The 27,170-nt window shown below is 41.2% G+C and overlaps 1 protein-coding gene across 4 annotated transcripts in view; it reads right to left on the reverse strand.

The window, feature by feature from the left end:
- TMEM50B (transmembrane protein 50B) overlaps positions 1 to 22,983 on the reverse strand; it is a 49,717-nt gene extending 26,734 nt beyond the window's left edge. For 2 of the 4 annotated variants that reach the window (XM_046648290.1, XM_046648288.1), the window contains exon 1: positions 22,857 to 22,983. The gene's annotated coding sequence lies outside the window, so the exon portion shown is untranslated. Of the gene's footprint in view, positions 1 to 22,246; positions 22,390 to 22,856 lie in introns of those variants that run through there. The other 2 variants (XM_046648289.1, XM_046648287.1) reach the window with 2 other exon arrangements.
- Positions 22,984 to 27,170: the final 4,187 nt, after the last annotated feature.

A 27,170-nucleotide genomic window follows, 5' to 3' on the forward strand; every position in this document is an offset into this window, starting at 1 on the left:
CACTTCTAGGTGATTGCTGTTCCAGCTATAGTGTTATCCCCAGACTTTAAGCCTTTACCAATGAGGCCCCAAATACATATGTCATCTTGGCTGTACTCTTTCCAAATTCCGGACCCACAGAAACCATAAGCATAAGAAAATGGCTGTTTTAAACTACTAAGTTTTAGAGTTGCCTGTAATGCAGCAATAAACAACTAGAAGGAGAAAAATCATGTGCATAAAGAACTTAGGGTACAGCTTACTGTGGGAATTTTCAAAACAAAGAGAGTATATTCAGATGAGGTAATTCAGGGACCTCACCTTAAATTCCAGAAAGAAAGAAAAAAGCACTGAAGAGTGCTGAAAAGCAGGCAGAAACTGGAGGGGATGTGATCCTTGAAAGACAACACAAGGAGTAGGATCCACTTTTATATAGCTTTTCCCCCTGCACAACCCCTAACCTCCCACGCCCAGTCAAGTGAGCCCCTGTGGTATAAAATGGCTAAAACTTGAGCAAAAAGCCAGTCTATCTGGCTTAAGGTATCAGAGGATGGAGCTCAGGATTACCAGAGCAGCTGGAAAATGAATAGGGAAATCTTGGAGAGGTGTGAGTCACAGTAGGGAGCCCCAAACACTTTAATATAAATTCTCTTTAAATACCTAGCTAGCCCATGATCAGCACATGCATGGTGGAGACTCCAAGGAACTCAGCGTAAAAAAATAGCTGGAAGGCTAAAATAACTAAGCAGAGATTTCAGCTGCTGCCTACTGCAAGACATTTTGAAGTCTGAGTTCCACCAAGTCAGAGGAGATTAGACAATACCTTGGGATTTCCATACCCTAACAAAGTGTAAAACCAGGTCTCCATAATTCTAAAGTGATCAGCCAGTATTTTAACTGCCTATCAGAATAAAAAGTAACATTCTTCAGATGAAGATAAATGAACCCAGAGTATCTACAATGTATCACCCACAATGTCCAATATATAGTAAAAAAAAAACTAGTAGACATTCACAGAAGCAGAAAAATTGTGATCTATTTTCAAGGAGAAAAAAAAAGCAGTCAATAGAAACAGATCCCAAAATGACTCAGATATTGAAATTAGCAGATAAGGACTTTAAAGCAGCCAGTACAAACACATTCAAAGACTTAAAGGAACATGATCAAAATAACTGAACTGATGGAATCTCAATAGAGAAAGAGAAACTTTTAATGTAAATTTTAGAACTGAAAATCACAGTATTTGAAAATTAAAATTAGCTAGATGGGCTTAATAGATTAGAGATAGTAGAAGAAAATGACAGTAAACTTGAAGAAAGATCAAAAGAAATTATCCAATCTAGAAAGCAGGAATTTTTTTTTAAATTGGAAAAAAAAAAAAGGAACAGAGCCTCAGTGAGCTGAGAAACACTAGTAATTGGTCTAATATTTGTCTAATTGGGTCCCAGAAGAAAAGACAGAAAAAGGGAGAAAACATATTTGAAGAAATAATGGCTGATAATTTCCCAAATTTGGTGAAAAATATTAATTACAAATCCAGGATGCTCAGCAAACTCCAAGGAGGATAAATAAAAGGAAATCTGCATAATCAAATTGCTGAAAACCAGAGATAAAAAGAAACACTTGAAGCAACTTTAGGAAAAACATCAACACATTACATACAGGGGTGGGAGAACAATATACATGCTAGCTGGCTTCTCATCAGAAACAATGGAGGCCAGAAGGAAGTGGAAGGACATTTTTAAAGTGCTTTAAAAAAAAAAAAACAATCAATCCTAAACTCTATACCCAACAAAAATATTTTTCAAAAGTGAGGGTGACAGCAATTCTACTCCTATCTATCCATCCAAGAGAAATGATAACATACGTCTACACAAAAACTCGTACACAAATGTTCATCTTACTCTCAATAGCCAAGGAATGCAGCAGTCCACCATACATCAACTGATAAATGGACAAATAAATCGTGGGATATCCATACAATGGAATACAAATTCAGTAATAAAAATGAATGAGGTACTGATACGTGTTAGAATATGAATGAACCTCAAAAATATTATGCTAAGACAAAAGCCCCAAAATTGTATCATTCCATTTACATGAAATGTCCAGGTGAGGCAATTCTATAGACAGCAAGTAAATTTGTAATTGCCTAGTTTTGAGGGGAGTAGAATAGGGAGTGACTGCTAATACGCACAAGGTTCTAAAATTAGACTGTGGCAATGACAGTACAATTCTGTAAATACATTATTAAAAATCACCGAATTGTACATTTAAAACAGATGAATGTCATCATATGCATATTGTATCTCAATAAAGTTTTTTTTAATGAGGATAAAATAAAATAAAAATATTTTCAGGTAAACAAAAACTGAGATAATTCATCACCAGATCTGCACTAATAAAATGCCAAAGGAAATTCTTCAGGTTGAAGAGAAATGACACCAGATGAATCTCAGATCTACAGGAAAAAATGAAGGATACCAGAAATGATCAATATGTGGATCACTATGAAAGATTATTTTTTATTTTCTTCTCTTTATTTAAAAGACAACTACTTAAAGCAAAAATTACAACATTGTAGGGGTTGGCCCGGTGGCATCGTGGTTAAGTTTGTGTGCTCTGCTTCGGCGGCCTGGGGTTCACAGGTTCAGATCCTGGGCATGGACCTAGCACCACTCATCAAGCCATGCTGAGGTGGTATCCCACATAAAACAGAGGAAGACTGGCACAGATGTTAGGTCAGCAACCATCTTCCTCAAGCAAAAAAGAGGACTGGCAACAGATATTAGCTCAGGGCAAATCTTCCTCACAAAGAAAAAAGAATTACAATGTTGTATAGAACGTCCACAAAGATAAATTTATTTCTAAACAACATGTTAGTGATATTTTCAAGTAATATGCTTAAATGCATATGGGCATTTGCATACTGATGCTTAAATGAATGCAGGTGAAAAATCTCAAAGTAATGGGTCCAATTGTTAATCTGAAAAAAAGTACAATAAATATACTACCGAAGGTCCGAACACTGGAAACACAGACTGGGAGACAATATCTGCAAAGCAAGCATCTGGCAAAGGACTTTTATCACAATATAGAAAGAACTCCTAAACATTAATAATAAAAAGAAAAAATATAGGCAACAAAAATGTGCAAAAGACTTGAACAGACTTGAAATGGGCAAAAGACTTAAAAAGACAATTAATGACTCAAAAGCACATAAAAAGGTATTCAACATCATTAGTCATCAGTGAAATACAAATTAATGAAATATCACACAGCCACTAGAATGCCTAAAAGTAAAAAGACTGACAACACTAATGTTGGTAAGGTCGTAGAACAACTGGAAACCTCATACATTTCTGGTGGCAGTTTCTTATAAAGTTAAAAATAAACCTCCCTATAACCCAGCAATTTCATTCCTAGGTATTTACTAAGGTAAGTAAAAACACATGTCCACACACAAAGACTTGTACAAGAAAGTTTGTAGCAGTTTTATTCATAATAGCCCCAAACTGAAACAACCCAAACATTCATCAACAGAAGAATGGATAAACAAATTATGATGGATTCATACAATGGAATACTACTCAGCAACAAAAAAATGAACTGATAACCACACAGAAAAAAAATCTCAAAAACATGATTTAAGTGAAAGGCGGCAGAGATAAAAGAGTATACACTGCATGATTCCATTTAAATGAAGTTTAAGAAGAGGCAAAACTAATCAATGGTCCCAGATCTCAGAACAGTGGCTGCCTGAGGACTGACTACAAGGGAACTTTCTTAGGGTGATGAAAATGTTCCATATCTTTTTTTCTTTTTAAAGATTTGCACCTGAGCTAAGCTCTGTTGCCAATCTTCTTTTTTTTCCTTCTTCTTCTCCGGAAAGCCCCCCAGTACATAGATGTATATTCTAATTGTAGGTCCTTCTAGTTGAGTTATGTGGGATGCTGCCTCAGCATGGCCTGACAAGCGGTGCCATGTCGGTGCCCAGGATCCGACCCGGTGAAACCCTGGCCTGCTTAAGTGGAGCACATGAACCTAACAACTAGGCCATGGGGCTGGCCCCAAAATATTCTATATGTTGAGTAGGATAGTGGTTATCCAAGTACACAAATTTATCAAAAGTCATTGAAGTGTACACTTAAGATCTGTATATTTTACAGCATGTAAATTTTACACAGGGAAAGTTTTTAAAATTTTATCATTCAGATATGCTTTAGTTGCATTAAAGTCTTACCCTGTATGCACGATGGGCACGTTTTATCAAGCTATTCTGCAGGCACGGTAATGAACTATTATCAAAGATTAAATATTAACTAATTAAAAGAAAGTACAGGGAAGGTTATCATGAATACAAGACAATGTCTGAAGGTTAAAACATAAGTCTTATTTCCTATTACAAAATTCATTTCCCATATAATAACCTATTATAAATACTTCTATAAGCAGAAAATATATTACTATCTCCACACACCGATTTCGGATATGTCATAATCTACTCCCTCCTGGGGCTTCAGATGGAGGGTCAGGGACGAGTTGGGGCTGAAAAACATCAAACAAAGTAATATAAATAATTTCTAAGAAGGAAATGCACAGCATCCTAATAAAGAATAAAGGGGAGATCTATTTTAGAATGGGTGGTCAGGGAAAGCCTCTCTGAATAGGTAACATTTGGCAAAATTGTAAAACATACTGAAATTCAAAAGCTGAGTAAAGTTAATTAGGTTAAAGAGAAGCAAAAGAAGTAGGGCAGGGAGAGGGAACTTTGTACACAAAGCCCCGAAGTCCCTTCGGTACCAGCAAGGAAGAGTTAGCTGGTACCAAAAAGAATCAGGATATGTTAAGTCAGTGGAGCAAGTGGCTTCGAATAAGTTTGAGGAGAGACAGGTAAGGGCCAGACCACATTTCGGATTAACATGGACTTCATGAGAGATCTGGGGTTTCACTGACTTGTAACGGGAAACCAACTGAAGAACTTCACAGAGAAAAGGAGCCGAGGCACCAAGAGCCCCAGCACTATGGTAAACACTTAGGAGAGCAAAGTGAGGGGAAAGGGCTCACGTGTTAAAAACTAACACTCTCGACGGGGAAGACTGACTTTCATGTGGGTTTTATTATTGATATTTACCAAAAGATAAGCATATTTTATCATGACACAGTCTTGATTTAATGGAAACTAACAATACTAACACTGGCTCCCTGGCTTAAAGTACAAACAAGTACACTAGATTTAATATAAGATGATAGGTCTTTGGAGACTTAATGAAGGCAAAGACTACCTAGAGAAAAGCTAAATGTTCAATAAGAGAATAAATGATTATGCAAAATAGTTTACTTAATGCAGACATTAAAAAATCTATTTTTGAATAACATTTAATAGCATGAGTAAATTGTAATGACTACGTGAAAACAGCAGATTATTAAAACTGTATAGCATTACTTCCCTTTTAGAAAAAAGAATTAACAGTATACAAATGTAAACACATACATATGTAGAAATACTGGAGGACAAACACCAGTGCTTACATAATACTGTCATGTACATGGGTCATGGGATCATGTGTTTGTTTTGCTTTTTCGTCTATTTTCAAGTTAGCTGCACTGAGCATGAATCACATTTTTTTAAATACAGTTTTAAAAAGTTATTGTAATTAACACAATAAATTGTTGATTCTTCTTGCCTGTTGAGAAACCTCATACATGATGTAATGTCTGTAACTGCTTTTAACAAACTTACAAAGATTTTTTTGAGCTCAAGTAAATTATTGGTATACTCTCCCACAAAACTGATGCTTGTATCAATTAAAAAAAAACAAGATTAGGAGTGATCTCAGCAACATGACAGAGTGAGTGGTTTTCTTTATCTCTCCCCCTTCAAACTACAACTAAATGGACATTCATTATCAACGGAGGATACTCACGCAGCACCTCAGGACGCCTGAGAGGCCCGTGCTGCTATACATCAGAAGATGGATGGACTACCCCTGGGGAGGAGGTGGAGATAGGTGAAAACTCTCTGGCCCCCAGACAGCCTAGGACCTGAGAGTGACTCTCTCCTGGCTGATAGGCTCACAGCACTGCCACAGCCCCGAGGGCAGGCGTGTGCATCAGTGCAACTGTGGAAACAGGTGACTACAGCCCTAAGCCCCCCATGATTGTCCTGTGGACCAGTGGGAAAATTCACAGTCCCACAGTGGCCACAGGGAGAGTCTGTGGTTGGCCCTAGTGGAGAGGCCCCACCCACCAAGCACTAAGGCTGGGCGACCTCAGGGCAGGAGTGGCTCAGCTGGGTGAGCTACCTACCAGGTGCATTAAACACCCATAGCTCTGCTGTGGCCCTGAGAGGGCAAGTGAGATCCAGCAGGAACATGTGAATGGGTGAGGACAATCCAGAGCCCCAAAGTGACTGCTCCTTTGTCCGGAGGAAAATCCACAGTCCCACAGCGCCCAGGGAGAGTCTCTACTCGGTCCTAGTGGAGAGGCCCCGCCCACCAAGCACAAAGGCTGGGCAACCTAAAAGCAGAAGTGGTACAGCCAGACGAGCTAACTGCCAGCTGCATTAGATGCCCATAGCTCTGCTGCACCTACAGTGAACAAGAGAGATCCAGCAGGACCAGATGGTGGCAGAGCTGTAAGTCTGGGCAAACCAGCTCCCAGCTGCTGCAAAAGCCCATAACACCGCTGCAGTGCCTTAAGGAGGCAGTGTGTCTAGGTGGGTCTGTGGCAGCAGGTGGCAGCAACCTGAAGCCCCCGTGTGATTGTTCCCACAGTTGACGGGAGACCCCACAGGGTGACTGCGGCCCCAAGGAGGGGCCCAGGCTCAGTCAGGAACAGCTGACAGGGACCCTGGTCGGTGCAGACTACACAGCTGCTGCCCCCTCCCAAGCGCAAGTGGAAGCAGTAACCAAACTCTATCTCTATGTGGAGGCACAAATTCACGCCATCAAGCAGTATGACAAAATATATTAAATCTCAAGAACAAAAGGAAAATGATAAGTACCCAGAAAACAATCCCAAAGACACAGAAATCTATAACCTAAATGACAAAAGAATTCAAAATAGCTATCATTAAAAAACTCAATGAGTGAAAAGAGAATACAGATAGACAACTCAATGAGTTCAGAAGCTACGTTACAAAAGAGCTTGATGCTATAAAGAAGAACTAATCAGAAATGCTGGAGATGAAAAACACAATGGAGGAGATTAAGAAAAATCTGGACTCCCTGAACATAAGGGCTGATATTATGGAGGACAGAATTAGCAGTCTGGAGGATAGGAATATGGAAGTGCTTCAGATAGAAGGGGAGAGAGAACTAAGACTAAAAAGAAATGAAGAAACTCTCCAAGAAATATCTGAATCAATTAGGAAATGCAACATAAGGATTATAGGTATCCCAGAGGGAGAAGAGAAGGAGAATGGAGCAGAAAGCTTGTTCAAAGAAATAATAACTGAGAACTTACCAAACCTGGGGAGAGAGCTGGATATCCATGTGACAGAAGCTAATAGATCTCCAAACTTTATCAATATAAAGAGCGCAACCCCAAGGCATACAGTAGTGAAGCTTGCAAAAGTCAACGACAAAGACAAAACATTAAGGGCAGCAAAGTAGAAGAAAATAACCTACAAAGAAACCCCATGAGGCTGTCAGTAGATTTCTCTGCACATATCTTACAGGGTAGGAGACAGTGGAATGATATATTCAAAACTCTGAAAGACAAAAACTTGCAACCAAGAATACTCTATCCAGCAAAAATATCCTTCAAATATGGTGGAGAAATAAAAACTTTCCCAGATAAACAAAAGTTAAGGGATTTCCTTGCCACAAGACCCTCCCCCCCTTACAAGAAATGCTCAGGAAGGCCCTCATACTTGAGGAAAAAAAGAAAAGGAAAGGGGTTACAAAACCCTGAGCAAAGGAGATAAGCAGAAAGACAAAATCAGAAAACTGCAGCTCTCCATCAGAACAGGTTAGCAAATGCTTAAGTAAAACATTAAAGATAAAGGGAAGGGAAACACCAAGAATAAATACAATTTTGCCATTTTAACCCAAACTCACAACACAAGAAGAAAAAAATATGTGACAATAACAACCTAGAAGGGGAAGAGGAAAGGGATGGAACCAGCTTAGTCTAAGGAAATAAGAGGCTATCAGAAAATAGACTATCTCATCTATGAGATGTCTTATATAAACCACATGGTAACCACTAAACAAATAATTAAAACAGAGACACAAATTACATATAAGAAGAAAATCAACACAGAAAACTACCTAACTGAATTGGTAGTCCGAAATTCATGGGACAAGAAACAAAGGAAATGCAGGAGAACTGGAAAAGGAGTGATAAAATGGCAGCATTAGGCCCCCACATTTCAATAATCACTCTAAATGTAAATGGATTGAATTTTTCAATCAAAAGACACAGAGTGGCTGCATGGATTAATGAACAAGACCCAACAATATGCTGCCTCCAGGAAACACACCTCAGCCCCAAAGACAAACACAGACTCAGAATGAAGGGTTAGAAAACGATATTTCAAGCTAGTAGTGAACATAAGAAAGAAGGTGTTGCCATACTTATATCAGACAAAATAGACTTCAATGCAAAACAGGTAAAGACAAAGAGGGATAGTTTATAATGATAAAAGGGACACTCTACCAAGAAGACATAACACTTATAAATATATATGCACCCAACACAGGAGCACCAAAGTACGTAAAGCAACTATTAACAAAACTAAAAGGAGATATTAACAATAATACAATAATAGTAGGGGACCTCATCAACCCACCTATACCAATGGATAGATTATCCAGACAGAAAGTCAACAAGGAAATTGTAGAATTAAATGAAAAACTAGACCAGATGGACTTAACAGGGACACAGGGATGGTCCAACATCTGCAAGTCAATCAACGTGATACACCACATTAACAAAATGAGGAACAAAAACTACATGATCATCTCAATAGATGCAGAGAAAGCATTTGACAAGATCCAACATCCATTTATGATAAAAACTGTCAATAAAATAGGTATAGAAGGAAAGTACCTCAATATAATAAAGGCCATATATGACAAACCCACAGCCAACATCATACTCAATGGGGAAAAACTGAAAGCCATCCTCCTGAAAACAGGAAGAAGACAAGGATGCCCACTACCACCACTCTTATTCAACATCGTACTGGAAGTTTTGGCTAGAGCAATTAGGCAGTAAAAAGAAATAAAAGGAATCCAAATAGGCAATGAAGAAGTGAAACACTCACTGTTTGCAGACAACAGGATCTTATACATATAAAATTCTAAAAAATCCATTGGAAAACTACTAGAAGTAATCAACAATTACAGCAAAGTTGCAGGATACAAAATCAACTTACATAAATCAGTAGCGTTTCTATAGTCTAACAACGAACTAACAGAAAGAGAATTCAAGAACACAATCCCATTCACAATTGCATAAAAAGAATGAAATATCTTGGAATAAATTTAACCAAAGAAGTGAAAGACCTATACAATGAAAACTACAAGACTTTCCTGAAAGAAACTGACGACGACCTAAAGAGACAGAAAGACATTCCAGGCACATGGATTGGAAGAATAAACATAGTTAAAATGTCCATTCTACCTAAAGCAATCTACGGATTCAACACATTTCCAATTAGAGTCCCAATGACATGCTCCACAGAAATAGGACAAAGAATCTTAAAATTGATATGGGGCAAGAGAAGACCCCAAATTGCTAGAGCAATCCTGAGGAAAAAGAACAAAGCTGGAGGCATCACAAGCCCTGACTTCAAAATATACTACAAACCTATAGTAATCAAAACAGCATGGTACTGGTATAAAAACAGGCACACAGAGCAATGGAACAGAACTGAAAGCCCAGAAATAAAACCACACATCTATGGACAGCTAATCTTCGACAAAGGAGCTGAGAACATACAGTAAAGAAAAGAAAGTCTCTTCAACAAACAGTGTTGGGAAAACTGGACAGCCACATGTAAAAGAAGGAAAATAGACCGTTCCTTTTTTCTTTTTTTAGAGATTGGCACCTGAGCTAACAACTGTTGCCAATCTTCTTTTTTTTTTCTGCTTTTTCTCCCCAAATCCCCCCAGTACATAGTTGTATATTTTTAGTTGTAGGTCCTTCTAGTTGTGCCATGTGGGATGCCACCTCACCGAGGCACGACAAGCAGTGCTGTGTCCATGCCCAGGATCTGAACCAGCAAAATCCTGGGCCGCTGAAGCTGAGAGCTCAAAGTTAACCACTCGGCCATGGGGCCGGCCCCCAAAATAGACCATTCTTTTACGCCACTCACAAAAATAGACTCAAAATGGATCAAAGACTTAAAGGTAAGACCTGAAACCATAAGACTTCTAAAAGAACATACAGGCAGTACACTCTCTGACATCAGTCTTAAAAGGATCTTTTCAGACATCATGTCTTCTCAGACAAGGGAAACAATAGAAAGAATAAACAAATGAAGTTTCAGACTAAAGAGCTTCTACAAGGCAAGGGAAAACAGGATTGAAACAAAAACACAATCCACCAACTTGGAAAAATTATTTGCAAATCATATATCCAACAAAGGCTTAATCTCCATAATATATAAAGAACTCACACAACTCAACAACAAAAAATCAACCTGATCAAAAAATGGCCAGGGGATATGAACAGACATTTCTCCAAAGAAGATACACAGATGGCCAAGAGGCACATGAAAAGATGCTCATCATCACTAATCATCAGGGAAATGCAAATCAAAACTACACTAAGATATCACCTTACACCCGTTAGAATGGCTAAAATAACCAAAACAAAAAACAACAAATGTTGGATAAGTTGTGGAGAAAAGGGAACCCTCATCCACTGCTGGTGGGAATGCAAACTGGTGCAGCCACCATGGAAAACAGTATGGATATTTCTCAAAAAATTAAATATAGAAATACCCTATGTCCCAGCCATCCTACTACTGGGTATCAGTCCAAAGAACTTGAAATCAGCAATTCAAAGAGACCTATGCACCCCTATGTTCATCGCAGCATTATTCACAATAGCCAAGACGTGGAAGAAACCTAAGTGCCCATCGATGTATGACTGGATAAAGAAGATATGGTGTATATATACAATGGAATACTACTCAGTCATAAAAAAGGATAAAATTGTCCCATCACAATAACATGGATGGATCTTGAGGGTATAATGTTAAACGAAATAAACCAGGCAGAGAAAGACAATCTCTGTATGACTCCACTCATATGTGGAAGATAAACAAACATGTGGGCAAAGAGAACAGATTAGTGGTTACCAGGGGAAAGGGGGGATCGGGGAGTGACAGAAAGAGTGAAATGGTGCACCTACAATATGACTGACAAATAATAATGTACAACTGAAATTTCACAAGGTTGTAAACTATCATAACGTCAATTTAAAAAATTTTAAATTTTAAATTTTAAAATTTTAAAAAAACAAGATTATTGAACCAAACTAATGGATTGCTAGTCTGACTCATAAGTCTTATAGCAATTATTCCTATTACTAAAAGAGGCAACTCCCTATAAAAGAAAATATAAACCCTTCTTATAGGGCATTTTAAGTGATTCAACTGTCAAAATTTCATTTCCAAAAATTCAGTTTGGGAAACCAAAGGACATCTGCAAAACCAAGAAGAGAAAACAATTACTACACACCAACATGATCTGAGCAATTTCCGTATGCATCAAAGTCCCAAATAACATATCTAATTCACAAATTTTTCCTTTAATCAAACTTCTATACTACCGTCTGTTTGTTCATCCATCTCTTCACTAATTGCTAAATGCTACTAGTGTTAGGCAGTGCGTAGATAAAAACGATTCAGACACTCAGCGTAGAGAATCGTCTAGTTAGGGACACTGTCAGAAGAACAAATAATTGCTTTACAATATGTGCTATAATACACATTCACTATGGGCCATAATACAAAAGTGGTATAACAGAAATATGAAAAAAGTGTTACAGGATACTATTTGCCAGGAAATAAAACCTGATAGAGGAAGAACAAATTTATCTGAGTTTTGAAGCATGAATAGGAGTTTGACAGATGAAAAAGGAATAAAACATGCAAAATTATGTAGGCCCAGAAAAGAAGAGGGTAGAGTTTAAGTTATTTCAAAAAGTGATGATTAACCTGTTTGGAATAAGACTGTGAAGGATTTTTCAGCCCACTCAAGTCTGAATTCTATACTCTAAGCCAGGGATTAGCAAACTTTTTCTGTAAAGAACCGAACAGTACACGTTTTTGGTTTCCCAGGCCAAACAACCTCTGTCACAACCACTCAACTCTGCTGCCATAGCATAAAAGCAGCCACAGACAATACGTGAACAAAGGAGCATGGCTGTCTGCTAATAAAACTTCATTTACAAAACCAGTAGCAGGCCAGACTTGGCCCACAGGTCATAGTTTGCAGACCTCTGCTCTAAGCAAGAGGGCACCACCAGAGGCTTGTAAGCAGGGAAGGAACAAGATAAGCTATGTGATTCAGAAAGATAGTTCTAGTGCCAGCAGTGTGGAGGAGGGACTGAAGAGAAATGTTAAAGACATCTGCCCTCATTCCAGACAGGAAGAGAATACGGAGAACGTGCCTAACGACATATTGGTACAAGCTAACAAAAGGGTTTTTATTTGAAAAATATTAAAGTGGTATTATCAATAGGCAGGGAGGGGCTAAGAACGACTATGGTTGGGTGGCCAACAGTTGGTGAGACACCACTAACTAAAACAAGAAGGGGAGAATGGGAGACGAGAGTTTAAGTGTGATATATTATGCATAACGTCACACGCATATGACAGAAGGACATTCAAGTGGAGACGTACATACCACAAACGTACAGAAACCAGTGAAAGAGTGGCTTAAGACAGAAACACAGATTAGAGGTTCGCAGTAATTAAGTGGTAACTGAAGTCATAAGGGCAGCTGGCATCTCTGGGAGAAAACACGGCAGAAGGGTGAGGCTCAATTCAGAGCTCACCTCTACCCACTCATTCCTTCCTTGAACTACCGTGTGCCAGGCACTACAGGAACCGACACACAGAAGAGTACTGAATCAGCACAAAACTCCTCTAGAGCACGTACTGAATATTCACAGAACAACTCCTACGAGTAAGGCAGTGTGGGGAAAATAAACATGAATAAAACTTAGCCCTCATCATTAAGGGATTTACAAACTAGGAGAAAAATCAATTAACACTTCTTAAAATTAAATTACAATTATCTGTTACAAAAATCAGGAGATTAACAAAATAGAAACACCATTTAAGACATTAGGTCTACACAGCCAGAGCAAAACAAGTTGACTCAAATGAAACGAAAACAAAATCTACACGTGCCCCACTATTACTACTACTACTAGCTATTAGTTATAGGGTGCTTACAGGTTACAGACCACTCCATTCTACCCTCAGAAAAACTCCTTTCGTGGACTATTCCATTGAATCCTCACGGATACTCTAATGCGGTTACTATTATTGCCTCATATTACTGAAAAGGTTTAGAGAATGACTTGCCCAAGGTCACACAGCTAGGAAGGAAGCCAGCCAGGATTTTCACTGAAGTTCAGATCTGATTCCAAAATCTGTGCTCATGACCTTTACATTATACCGCTGCTCATCACAGTTTCACAGCATTTCTCGCATTCAGACTTCATGAGGAGAACGTTACTGTTGCACTGACCGTGGTGAAGAGAGCGAGAAGAACAAGGTGGAAGAGAAACAGCCCCAATTTAGAGGAACACTGTGATCATTGGAAATACAAGAAAGCAGTCCAATGAGGTCTGCAAGATCGTGGTGATTACTGCTGATTCAAATCTTGTCAAAGGAGTCTGGAGAACACAGTTTTGGGGTTGCTATAAATCTGGTTTCTAGGTACTCACAGTGTGAATATTTTATAGGCCTTAAAATCCAACAGCATGAATTATTCAGAGATCTAAGTACTTTTGGAAAAGACATTTTACATACTTAATCTCAGGGAATGCTTATCTGCCTTCTGACATATAACAAAAATAAAATATCCTAAGTGCCACCAATTTTGGTAAAAGATTTAAATCTAAAAACCAAAGTAAAAGATAGGGAGAACAGATTTTTGACGAGACTAATTTTATAACTACATAGCTTCCCCCAGTCATATCCTTAACAACTTTTTTATTTTTTTTATTTTTTTTTAAAGATTTTATTTTTTTCCTTTTTCTCCCCAAAGCCCCCCAGTACATAGTTGTATATTCTTCGTTGTGGGTCCCTCTAGTTGTGGCATGTGGGATGCCGCCTCAGCGTGGTTTGATGAGCAGTGCCATGTCCGCGCCCAGGATTCGAACCAACGAAACACTGGGCCGCCTGCAGCGAAGCGCGCGAACTTAACCACTCGGCCACGGGGCCAGCCCCTCCTTAACAACTTTTAGTTATTCCAAACGTGGATTATGTGGTGAATCCTCCCCGCCACAGCTTCTCTGTGCAGTTGATTCGGATTTCGATATCCAGTCTCAGATCCATACATCCAACTACCTCCCTGCCTGACATCCGCTGGCTGTCTGAAAGTCACCCCCAAATCAACATTCCGAACCCAAATTCCTGATCTCCTCCTCCAAACTTGATTCCATTCCAGGATCCCCTACAATGAATAAACCACCATCCATCCATCTGTACAAGGCAGAAACGCAGGCGTCATCCTTGTAACTTCTTTCTCACCTCCTCCAATCCACTATCTGATTATGCGTCCTAAATACCTCCCAAGTCTACCTTCTCTCCATCTCCTCCACCACCATGACCTGAGTGCCACTCTCTCACCTGTCCCCGTAGAGCAGCCTCCCAGCTGTTCGAGCCACAGCCACTCCTGTCCCCATCAATATGTTCTCCATACTGCAGCTGGAACGATTTTAAAAAAAGCACAAACCCTCCTGCTTAAAACCTTAATTACCTTCCCATTTGTTTGAAGCTAAAGACAAAACTCTATAGCACAGCCAGCCCTTACTTGTCCCAGCTTTCTCTGATAACATTTTCTCCTGTCTCTTTCCTCCAGTCACCCTGGGTTCTCTTTTACTGCCTCATGCTTGCTAAACTGCGCCATCTAAACCCACACACCCTCTGTATGATACCTTCCATCCGAGCTCACCAAGTTAACTCCTATTCAGACTGCCAGATGCCGGCTTCGTTGTCAGTTTTCAACTCAAACATCAGCTTTCCCTTCATTCATTCAACATCTATTTACAGAGTGTCTACTACATGCCAGGCATTGTTCTGGACACTTAAGATACATCAATGAACAGATAAAAAGCACTGGCTACATGGCGCTTCAGGCAAGGGGGAGAGAAAATAAACATAACTTAAGAAGTAAATTATATACCACGTTAGAAAGTGGTAAGTGCCATGGGGGAAAAAACACAGCAGAGTAAGGGGCATTGGGAGTACAGGCCATAGTGGGGCCAGTTGAAGGGTCAAACTGGTGGTCAAGGTGGGCCCCGCCAAGAAGATGACAGCTGAGCAAATACTTGGAGGTGGGCAGAGAGTCAGCCATACAGATATCCGACAGAGAAGAGCACCAGGCAAAGGCCTCAGGCAGTGCCTGGCTACTGTGCCAGGAGCAACACGGAAGCCAGTGTGGCCCAGGGGAATGAGTGAGAGGGGAAAGCAGGAGAAAACAACATCAGACAGGTAACAGGGGCAACGAAGGGTAGTTAGAGAGCTACACAGGCCACCGTGAGAACTTTGGTTTTTACTGACTGAAATAGGGAGCCAGAAGAGTTCTGAGCGGAGTGACTACATTTAAAAGGATCCCGAAGGGTGCTGTGGGGAGACTGCAGGGGTAAGAGTGGAAAGAGAGACCTGTGAAGAGGCTGTTGAAATAATCCAAGTGAAAAACAAAAACTGACTTCATGACCTCCTGACTCCACGATCAGATCTAACCCCCCAAGTATTTCATTATTAATCTTATGATTTAATACCTACCTCCCCATGGAGAGAGCAAGATCCATGAAGGACAGTCCAAGTCCATTTCTGCTCACTGTAGTCTTCCCGGAGCCTAGCACTGTGCCTGGCACACAGCAGGCACTCAGACACTTGTTGAATAACTGAATCTAACTACCATAGCCTTCGAATTTTGAAATGCAATACATATCTCACTTTCCTGTCACAAAAACATATACAGTCAACTTTATACCTAGGTTTATTTAAACTGATAATTTGTAGAAGCCAATAATAAGAAACATCATTTTGGTGAAAGAAATAAATTCTGTTGTGACAATATATTTAAATATATTATTTCTTAAAATCATCCTCCCTGCTCCCCAAGTCCATATTCTGCCAGAATTTTCTCTCTAAAACTCAAGATTGGATCACGCCATTCACTGAAAAACTTCCAACAGCCTGTGAGATAAAGTCCAAAATATACAGTGTACTTACAATCTTCCCCTAACATAGATTTCTTATCTCACTATCTTGACACTCTATACTCCAGCCACAAAGAAAGAGAAGGGAGACGGGAGCCAATACTTATTCAATACCTACTGTCAGGCAAATTGCTAAATTTTCTATATATCTATACTATATATATATATATACACACATCTCTTGTCTACAGGCAAACTCCCAACTCAACCTTCAGAATACACATCAAACATTTTCTTCTCCAGGCAGAATTAGTGTAAATGCTTTCATGAGCAGTTTTTGTTTTGTTTTAACAATAGTACATCAATCGTAGAGCAATTATTTTGTGCGTATGCTTGGCAAATGGTATTCAAATAATGTCTGGGAAAAAAATGAGCATGGGAAACCCTGCTTCCAGTACCAGCTCTGACATTCTCTAGCTGTGTGACACCAGCCTATGAGAAGGATGGACTAAATCAGTGGTTTCCAAACACAGGTCCACGGACCAGTGCCAGGCTAACTTCATAGTAACTTGGAGAGTTTAAGAGAAAAAAAGGCAACTGGAACCCACCTTCCCAAAGATCAGAATGTCAAGACTAAAACCAGGTTATCTATTTTTTAAAACTCCTCAGGTAAACCTAATCCTCACAAAGTTTTGGAATCACTACACCAAATTACCTCAAGAGTCCCTTCCATTGCCAAGATTCTAAGCATCATCACCTCTCCAGCACTGAGGCAGCCTCCAACAGCAATATGAGCTAGAAACTTCAAAGGATTTCATCATTAATTTCATCTATGTCAAACCTTAACAATTAACAAACCAAGTGAAATTTGCACGCATTTACTGATCCTGGCTTCAAAAAAAATTTCCTTTAAGGCCCAGTGGGCCAATTGGAGAAATACGACAAGCCAGACATTAGAGGATGTTACAGAATTATTTTCTTGAATGTGATAATGACAGAACTGTGCTTATGTAAAGAGAACGAACTTTTGGTTAGCAGACGCAATCTCACATACGTAGGGGTAAAGTGTCAATGTCAGCAACACACTATCAATGGTTAAGCAAAGAAAAAATGATACAGCAAATACGGCAAAATGTTAAAATATTGAATCTACTGTTCAACTTTTCTGTATGCCTAAAACTTTTTGTAATAAAAAGTGAAAAAATAGAAAGGCATTCTATCATGAATTGCCACCTGAACGCAGACTGCTACAAATCCAAGAGCTGATCCAGCCATGGCAAAATTCCACTCAGTCTCTGAGGCCATCTTTACCTAGGCTCCCCAGCAGGAGCCCTGCTCAGGCAACTCTGCATCCTCTGGGATTGCTCAGTAAATGGTCTACTCCCCAGTTCAGAGAAATTGGCTCCAGGTCACAGCTTTCAACCCACACGGGTGAAAGGAAACCCTCCTGGTAAGCAGTACTGGGAAAGCAGTACTGGGAAAGCAAAGGCCTCAGTAAGAATATTTCCAAAGGGCTCAAAGGAAGTGGACACCTTGAAGTACCAAGGATCATCTTCCATCTTTAGCCACCACAGAGGCAGCTGAAAGTGCCGACTTTGGGGTTAGCACTGCCCTGGGCCCCCTCCTACATTCAGCACTTCCCAGCTGTGCCTGCCTGGCCAGGCTCATTTATCCATTCTACTCCTCATGGAATAGCTGCTATGTGCCAGGCGCTGTTGGAGCTTTAAACTTCCCTAGGCACTGGTCTCCTAGGGTGATGACAGCATGTCCCTCAGAAAGTGAGAATTAGTAAGAACAGCAGTGTCCAGCACATGTGATCACTCAATACCGTCAACCACTACCTGCCAAAAAGATGGTTCACATACATATGACTGCTTTGTAGAGGGCACTCTGCTCCTGGTAGTACTGCTATCACTCTTTGGTCAAGAAAAACTATTACTATTTCTGGGTAAAGATGGCAGACCGTACATAAGCATCTCATTTTGCTTCCTCCTGAAACTTCACTAAAACTACAATAAAAGGAGTTTTTAAAAAGTCATAAACCCCTAATGATAGGGAGAACAGAAGAGGAGGCAAGATCAAGAAAATTTTGCAAGCGGGAAAGCAGATGGACAATGGTAACTGACTCAACACACGCAAGAAAGCTGAATTCCCAAGCCAGCAGCGGGAAAGGCTAAGAAGCAACCCAGTAAGGACCTGGGGGAGCAGTCAGAAGGGAGATGCCCAGATCCTGTCCCTTTTCTCTTCATGGTGCTAGCAACTGCTTCTTCCACATCCTGGCAGAAGTCTGAGGTTTTTTTCTCTATTTCGTGTGTTCTGGATTGGGGGATACCAGGCACAATGGAAGATGCAGGTATCATACTGAAAGCTGGACATAAGGGACCGTTGTTCCTCTGTTCTGGCTCAGGAGACCGGCAGCCAGATCCTTTCCTTCTAGATAGGAAGCTGGAAAACTATGCACAGAAAGAAAACTTAAAATCATTATAACCTCAGAGATAAAAGAACATACATATCTATTAAACAAGCATAGGATGCTACCACAAGAAACATTCAGAGACTAAAAAATAGCCTTTGGAAACTAAAAACGTGACTGTGGAAATTTTTTTAAAAATCCAAATAGAAGCATTGGGAAAAAAAAGTTAAGAAAATCTAGCAGTAAGTAGATAGACGGAAAACAGAAGACGATAGGTAAGAAAATTCAGACTTTTAAACAGGTTCATATCTAAATAACAGGTGCTTCAGAAGAGAGAATACAGAGAAAAGAGAAGGGAGAAAATAACAAAATACTTCAAGAAAATTGCCCCAGAAGAGAAGTTGTATTTCCAGATTTAGAGGGCCCGTTAAATACTCAATCTAATGGATCAAAACAGACCCACACTAAGACTCATCATTTTAAATTTCAAAACACTGGGGTCAAGGTGTGGATTCCATAAGTTTGCAGAGAGAACAAAACAGGTCACATACAAAGGATCAGGAATCATAATAGCTTGGAATTGTCAACATCAACACTGGAAGCAAGATGACAATGGAGCAATACTTCAAAATTCTGAAGGAAAATTATTTCCAACTAAAATTCTATTACCACTCAAAATATCAGTTGAGCATGAGGACAGAATCACAACATATTCAGACAGGCAAAGCCTCCAAAAAATGTAACTCTTCTTGTCAATAAGCTTCTGTGGTATGAGTGCCACCAGAGAGAGTAAATCAATAAAAGAGAATCCCAGAAAGATCCAACACAGCAGAACTGAAGAGAATCCAGCTGTGCCCGAGACAAGGAGGATAACCAGGCCAGACTGAGGCAGTGTAACTGGAGACAGACATGTCCCAGCTGCTAAACCAGCTTTTTAACCTGAGGACTGAATGCCCCGTGAACCTGGCCCAGATCCATTCCTATCTGTACTCAGCTGGGCTTGGCTTGATCTTGATCATCTGCTGATGCAGTTCCTGCTCGCCTTCCAAGTCCTGCAGCCGCCATCAGCAGAGGCCACTCACTTCCCTCACAGAAGGTTTCTGCTTTGACTCACCCTGATAACTGCAGGCAGGCCACGGTGAGCTAAAAGGCAGAAAACACCAAGCGGCGCAGTCCCTCTGACTGCATTTCTGCTGTCCTTCCAGGACCTGGTCACACTGGAGCCCTCCAGGTGCCCTGACGGTGGTGAACCCTGTTTCCCAAGACTCGCCCACGACACTGCCCACTGACCTCCTCAGACACGGCCCCTGCAAAGAGTCAGGAAGGCGGAAGCCACTCTGTTCTGCTCATCTTTTCCTGAAAGGCTTCATCTAATAGTGACAATATTGTCCTGTCCTTACACAGTCAGGTTTGTGCTTAGAATTATGTAACAAAATTTTAATCTCCAGTCTTGAAAGCTCTGGCATTTTTTAATAAGCCTTTTTGGACCTGAGCTGTGCTCTGGGGAAAATAACTTTGTTATCACAGTTTATTTAATGAGAAATCCACTGTTAATAAAGACATAGCTTACAGTCTGTAAGATACGAGTTTAAGTGCAGAAATTAATAAGGTGTTATGATTTTTTAGCCTGGTAGAAAAGATTAATCCCAAAGGTATTATGATTTTGTTGCCCTGTGGAACATTAACCAATTATATCTAACTCAGCAATTTTATTGAGACATTCCTTTCCCTACAGACCACAAAAATATCTATTCCTTAAATCCTCTTCAAACCAGCTCCTTGCGGCACTCTCAGTAACAACTAAATAAAACTCAGAAACATGCTCAGTATCTATTTGTATGGGAAGTGTTTTTAACACTACTCATTCAAAACTAAATATATCATTTAGGATGTGTGTGTGTGTGCGTGCATTTAAGTATACATGTCTAAACATACATACATGTAAAGCTTACTTTTAAAAGAGAGAAAGATTAACCAAAAAAATCAGAATAGAGCCTATCTCTGGAAGAAAGACAAATATTTTGTTTCTTAATGTGGTCGTACATACAATGATGATCACTGCAAAAGAATTCTTTAAATTATATATATGTACTTTATACACACATTTTTTGTGCCTGAGATACACTTCACAGTAAAGAAACATTTAAAAAGAGAACAAGAATTTTTGTTACTGTTGACTATTCAAGGGAATTACCACCAGACGGTATTACACAAAATATGGTCTGTTCACATTTTCTCTTCCTGAAGGCCCTCTCTATTCATTCCTGCCAAGCCAATCAACTGAGTCAATATAACCCTAAAGTCAACACCAGTAAGTGGTAACAAGGTGAATAAATTCGCCATTATTTAGCCTGGTCCTCAAAATTTCCTTGATCCAGTCTCTAAATATAAAAGGACACAAAGATTCTACGAAATGCATTTAAATCAAACAGAATTAGCTACTGCCTTTAAATTACAAAATCTTTTAAGTCACAAAAAGATCCCTGGTGAAAAGAGCATTAAAATTATACTGAAGTACAATGATCTGTTTAAATTATCTACCTGAAACGTATCCTCCAATGCCAAAAGGATTTTCATGCAACAAGGCTGTTAATGGCTAAAACCCAGAAACAACCACAATGTCCATCAGTAAGGGACCCATAAAATACATCAGAATACACCCAAACAATGGCATAGTATGCAGCATTTTAAAAATGAGCTCGATGCACATATGCTGAAACGGCAAGGTGTCCTTACACTAAGTCAGTTGCCCAACAGTATAATGGGATGATCTCCTCCCAGGGAGCGGAATTGGGGATGTGGAAGACGCAAAGTGAAGAAACAAGGAATTCCAACTTTTTACTTGATATTCTTCTGTAAAATTAAAAAAAAATTTACAATCTGATGTATTACTGTAATCACTTAAAAGGAGCAAATACGAATAAATAAGTTCTTTATCTTGGACTCCAGAAGTGAATTCAGAAAAGACTGGCCAGTTAAGGTGGCCTAATGCTGGTCGCCAGAGGAGGACGGAAAAGAGAGGGCGTGTCTCCGAAAACGATCTCCTCCCCCTGCTCTTATCAAACCTGCTTTTCCTGAGACATCAATATTCAAGGTAACTCTTTTCACCTTAAGAAGGAAGAGTCTTGCAACACTATTATCGGTAAGAACGTTTAACGTTTGTTCTACGTCTGAAACCTACGCAGGTCTGAAAGAAGAGAAGACAAATAAGAAGTGACTGAAGATGATGGAAAAGAAATGGGACAAGCCTGGGAGAAAGAGGCTCGGGAACTGTCAAGAAAAGGGACTTACAGTACAGGCAGGTGAAGAGTTTGAGAAAAGGGGTGGGACACTCCAAGAAGAGACATCCACGTCTTTGAGAGGCATAACGCTGATTACACAATCGGAGGCTTGACCACCCCCAAACACACACACACGGCACCAGCAGCGGGGAGGGCGCGCACAGTCGATCTCATCACTGCTTGGACTTTAAAAAGGTCACATATTCACCTTTCAGATTAAGCACCTCCCAGCGATTACCTCGGAAGCCAATATCTTGCTTCAAAATCAAAACGGTCTTCCCAGCACCACGACCACGACTTCAGGGGCGACTCTGCTGCCACCCAACTGAAGGGACACTCCACGCCCGATGAGTAATTCCCCAGGAACGGTGATCCTCTCCCATTTCCTCTCCCCACCTCAGTCCCTCGCTCGTAAGGACCGGGTCGGAAAAGTCCGACGACACGGACGCGCCCCCAGCGACGGTGCAGAGGGCGCGGCGTCCCCGGCTCGCCCCGACGCCCGGCGCGGCCGTACGCGGTCTCTCCCCGGCCCGTGGCCCCAGGAAGCGGGCGGACCCGAGAGGAACCCCTTCCAGACCTCCCGGCGAAACCGTCCGACCGCGAGGTCCCTGCCCGCCAAGGGCGGGTCGCCGCGCGTCACGGCCACCGTCTGCCCGAAGACGCGGGCGGGTCCGGAGGAGGAGGCGGAGGCCCCTGCCCCGCAGGCCGCCGGGTGACCCGAGGGCCCCTCCGCACCGAAAGGCCGGGCCGGGCGGGCCGGGGGCGCCTCCCCACGCGCGCGAACCCCCCGCGAGCCCGAGAGCGCCGACCGCACTCACCGGCTTCCCCGACTCCAGGCGCACGCGCAGAGGACGAGGCGGCGGCGCCGCGGCCGGGCGGGCGTCCTCGGTTCCACCTCAGCTGCGGGAGCCGGGCGCGGACCGCAGGCGTGAGGCGAGGGCGCCGGCGGGGCGGGGCGCGGCGCCGTGCGCACCGCGGCAACCAATCGGCGCGCAGCAAGTGGCCGGCCGGGGGCGGGGCGGGGGCTAAGGGGCGGGGCGATGCGCCGCCGCTCCGCGGGCCTCCGGGACCTGCCGGCTTCTCTCGGCGCTTTAGGATTCTTGGCCGCGTGGACTCCTGGGGTCCTCTGGGCGGCGGCCGCGGCCCGGCTCCCACCGCTGCGGTTCTGCCCGAGCACTTCAAGTGCAGCCTCCGTGAGATCACGTGCGGGGATCCCAAGACTCAGAGGGCGGGGACTCTCTTTGCCTGTAGGCTCGGCGGCGTTGGCCGTGAGCTGCCCACGGTAGGGCGCGTGCTCGGGGAAGGTTGGCAGGAGCTGAAGGGCTGCAGAGATGCCCCTTTCTAATCTCTGCCGCTCAGAATGGAGGCCCAGAAAGTGAAGTTACTCTTTCAAGGCTACCACCTAGTGCTGTATGTAACCCGAGGTTACAAACGCAATACGACTGGCCTTATAATTCTATCTTGATGCTTCTCCTTGCCATCCACCCAGATTTTTGGCTTTCTTATAGTCGGGTCCCTGCCTACTGTCTCTTTTAAAGACACTGCATCTTGAATTTTCAGCATAACTTCAACAGCCTTTGGAAGCTCTGTCTAAATTTCCCAAAGAACATAAAGCGCCATTTAGTTGCTTGGGGGAAAGGCACTATGTTAAGTCCAGGTGTTATCAATGGGAATCTAAAAATTTTTTACCTGAAGGATAATGAAATAAAAGGTTTTGTGTCTCAAGTTATCACAAAATCCCATCCTCTTACGTTCCTGTTATTCCTGTGGGTCTTATACATGTAAGAGGAACAATCCTTACTTTTTGTTATTTTTCGACTCTCCCTCAGTTCTCATTGTCTTGGATACTATTTTTCTATGTTTTATATCTTATAAATTGGCAAATATTACACTTGTAGTTACAGTATCCATCATCCTCATACATGTGCTAGGATCTAGGTACTCCCCATAAATATTTGCTGAATAAATTACTTTTGAAATATGTGCAACCTTAAAACTAGTTAAATTGGTGACCTACAAAGGTTGACTTTTTAAAAATAAGTTTTTAAAACTTGCTTCTGTTTTGATTATTGTATTAGGATTAGACTTGACTGCAAGGGGCTTAAGCACAAATTGGTATTTCTCTCTTAGGTTGAAGAAGTCCAGAGTTATTCTGGAGTTGGGCTGGCACTTCATGGAGACAGATCCAGCCTCCTTGTTCCAGTGAAGAGAGACACATACATTTATTTATGCTTTCAAATATATGGGCTTTGCGAAGATATCAGGTTCCATTCCCAATATTATCTCATGGTCTAAGAGAGCTGCTGCAGCTCTAGCCATTATGCCTGCATTCCAACCAGCAGAAGAAAAGACAAAGAAGGGAATACGCCTTCTCTTTAAGAACCTTTTCCAAAAGTTGCATATAGCATTTCTGCTTTCCTTCTGCCGGCAAAAAACTTAGTCACTTAGCTACACTAAATACAAGGAAGGCTGGAAAATGGAATTTCAGTGCTGAGGAAGGCTGACTGACTATTGGGGGACAAGAAGGAGTTTCTACCATAGTCTTAAATCTCATCACTTTTGAAAGTATTAAGTATTTTCAGATTCCCTATTTTTGGGGGGGTTTTTTGCTTGAGGAAGATTATCCCTGAGCTAACATCTGTGCCAGTCCTCCTCCACTTTATTTGTGGGTCACTGCCACAGCATGGCTGATTAGTGGTGTAGGTCTGCACCTGGGATCCAAACCCACAACCCCAGGCTGCTGAAGCAGAGCACACTGAACTTAACCACTACACCACTGGGCCGGCCCTGCCCTGAGATTTTTTTTTTTTTTTTTGGAGGATGATTAGCCCTGAGCTAACTACTGCCAACCTTCCTCTTTTTGCTGAGGAAGACTGGCCCTGAGCTAACATCCATGCCCATCTTCCTCTATTTTATACATGGGACATCTACCACAGCTTGGCTTTTGCCAAGCATTGGCATGTCCGCACCCTAGATCCAAACCAGTGAACCCTAGGCTGCTGAGAAGCAGAACATGTGCACTTAACATCTGCGCCACCGGGCCGGCCCCTCCCTGAGATTTTTTAAAGCCTTTTTACAGATGAATATCAGTAAGAAAATGCTTACCTCCATGTATGAAGGAAGATGTTACTGTTGACCTACCATTAGGATGCACGTGCTTTGAGTTGCTTTTCCAGAAGTGAGTGGGGACTTACCTGAGTGCAGCTTGCTTCTCTCTCATTCTGTAGACCTCTACTTCACAAAGAGACTCAAACAGATATGTAGCTGTGCTTTCAAAAATAGGTGCATTTGAAAGATACTGGGATTAAGTTGCTAATGTCAACATTTCAATGTCAGCATTTCAAATATACTGTCTTTAGTAAAATTGCAAATCAGCTTTAAAAAAACTCCACACATGCCCGCATTCAGTTGGTTTTCTATCATGTAAACCTAAGCATGTTTTCTTAAATTTCTGTTACCTAACCATCTTGCAGGAGCTCTCTGAGATTCTAAGTCTTCGTGACTCAGGACCGTTTTAAGGTTGGGGCCAGGATAGTTTCTTAAAGACCTACTTCACCTGAACTGGACAGAGAGAATCCAGTCCAGTTGGTTCAAGCCTACTAAGAGAAAGGAATAATCCAGGCTGTCCTTCACACTAGGTCCCACAGTTTCTGGTTTGTTCTTTCTTTCTCAAGGCCGCTTCTTGAACTTCCTCTAATGGAGTAGCATTCACTTCCCATCTTCTAAGAGTACACACCAAATGTGTACTGCAGGAACTAGCTGAAAGATTAAAGCATGTTGTGTAGTCGCGTACTTGCAAAAAAAATTGTTTTCCTCCATAAACTTATGGGGTTGTGTAACAAAAAGACTTTGTGTGAGTAAGTCAGTTGAACTGTTGAATTTGGATAAAGGTGTCTTGAGACTAAGGTCACATTCCATTGGATCTGAAATGACCCTCTCATGAAAGGATGGATATTCCGTGTCAATCATTTGGAGGAAAGACTGGTCTGTAGATGGGAAACAGGATACCAAAGCTTAGATTATTTGATTCGGGCTGAAGAGGAAACATTTCTTTCTGCAGTCTAGAGTGAACGACATTGGATACATTTATCTGTTGGTTTCTTTCAGTTCAAAGTAACAGAAAAAGTAATCTCAAAATGGCTTTTTAGAGTAGTAAAAAAAAAAAGAAAAGAAACAAATGTAGTTTTAGAACTGAAAAAGGGGAACATAATCTCAGTTGAAATGGAGATTGCTGTTGTTAGTACCACGGAGTTGATTCTGACTCTTGCTGACCCCGTGGACAGCAGAGCGGAACCCTGCCCAATCTTTTTGTGCCATCCTCTCACCTTCCGGTGCTGTATCAGATAATGTTCCACTGCTATTCATAGGGTTTTCATGGCTAATGTTTTGGAAGTGGATGGCCAGGTCCTTCTTCCTAGTCTGGAAGCTCTGCTGAAACCTGTCCACATGGGTGGACCCTGCTGGTATTTGAAACCCCGGTGGCAGAGCTTTCAGCATCACAGCAACACACAGCTGCCACAGCAGTGAGAGTGCTGAAGCTTAATCACTAGGCTACCAGGGTTTGCTTGAAATAGAGATACGTTTGGAGAAAATGAGAAGTATGATACTCTCACAAAATGAGTCAGGCTTTTTTGTAAGTGTGTGTTAAAATAATCATCTATATTGTGATACAGGAAAAGGTGGTGATGAAGGATCACAAGTAGTCTATGTCCAGGATATATTCAGACGAGTGTTTAAAAGACTGCTGTGGAGATGAATTCTTCAATTGGTAACAAGGAACAGAAGATGAGTCAGAAAAAGATACTGTAGTATATGTGGGAGTACAAGAAGCCAAAGAGAATTTAAGTAGAAGGCCTCTAGAGACAGTATAAGATAAGACAGAAACACAATAGGTGACCCCAAATAAATAAATCATTTTGACATGTAGTTTTTATAATATAGATTGGCTTTAATTATACTAGAATGGAAGCACATATGAAGTGTTTTTAAAAGAAGGCTTATTGGTGAAATTAACAAGATTAATGAGTTTCATGTATGTCTACTGTATTAGTTGTCTATTGCTATACAGCAAATTAGCCCAAAACTTAGCAACTTAAAACATCACACATTTATTTATTATCTTACACAATTTC

This window comes from Equus quagga, chromosome 21, assembly GCF_021613505.1.
Source record: "Equus quagga isolate Etosha38 chromosome 21, UCLA_HA_Equagga_1.0, whole genome shotgun sequence".
Taxonomy (NCBI): Eukaryota; Metazoa; Chordata; class Mammalia; order Perissodactyla; family Equidae; genus Equus; species Equus quagga.